Source organism: Sitodiplosis mosellana, unplaced genomic scaffold, assembly GCF_009176505.1.
Source record: "Sitodiplosis mosellana isolate CC-2019 unplaced genomic scaffold, AAFC_SMos_1.0 Smas_scaffold_30, whole genome shotgun sequence".
NCBI lineage: Eukaryota > Metazoa > Arthropoda > Insecta > Diptera > Cecidomyiidae > Sitodiplosis > Sitodiplosis mosellana.
Window position 1 is genome coordinate 4,729,447 of NW_022595272.1, and position 1,160 is coordinate 4,730,606.

The window sequence follows — 1,160 nt, forward strand, 5'->3', positions numbered from 1 at the left end:
AAAGACTTTGATTTCGAGTTGATCAAACTTAGGGAAAATGGTGAGGTACAACTGTTTTAAAATCGATGTTCGAGGCAAAATTCAAACTCTGGTAAGTAGTACAACAGCATGAGCGACAATATAAGTGACAGTACACCTTCGTTTGTCAAGTGGATAAAAACACGACTGAATATGTAATACTCCGACGAAATTCCATTTTCAATTACCATTCAAGATAATTTTACCGTCAGAATGTTAGATTGAGTTTCTCTTCAATGACTTTTGATATTTCAAGAACTAAAATGGATTCCAGTCACCACATTTCAAATTTTGTAAAATGATTTGAGTAGTTTGGAACGAAAATGTAATACAGAAAAGTTGAGCGGAAAAATGTCGATGATGAATGAGTGGAAAAGGGATACCTATATAGTAAACTGTATAGTGAACTATATAGCTATCTCTTTTCATTTGACATTTTTCCGCTCAACTTTTCTGTATTACATTTTCGCTCCAAACTACTCATTTGAAACAATTTACTTACATTGTCAAATGAATAAATCGACAGAACTTTGACTTTAAGTTTGTATAAATGCATTTTCACACAGTATCAGTAGCACTTTCAGTGATAAATGATGATGAAAATTGTGAAATTTTCAATCAAGAGTGGAACAAAAACGCAACGATAAGCGACGTCAATGACGATATAAGCCTCTCTGATCGTCTGTACAAACAGATAGGTGACGTCAAACAAGAACAATTAAGCGGCACCTCGAGACTGGTTGGTGAAATAGAGAATCATGCACATAGTTTTCTATAACAAGTACGCGTCTGTGTTAGTGCGTCTGTCTCACCCATGAAAAAAAGTACACCAAGTGTGGAGCTATGTATGCGTCATGTTGACATGGTGTACACCAGGTGTGAGCCCAGATTTGCGCCCAATCCACATTCTAAATCACACACCATACACATGCTCGGCATAAATTGGGCGCAAACTGGTGTGAATTGTCGTTGCAACGTCCATTCATATTGTTTGAAATGATTATGACAGCTCACACCGATTTGCGCCGAGCCTTATATATTTTCGGTGGTGTATGATGTATGATCTATGGTGTGTGGTGTGGATTGGGCGCAAATCTCGGCTCATACCTGGTGTACAGTGCACACCATCAACATGGCGCATA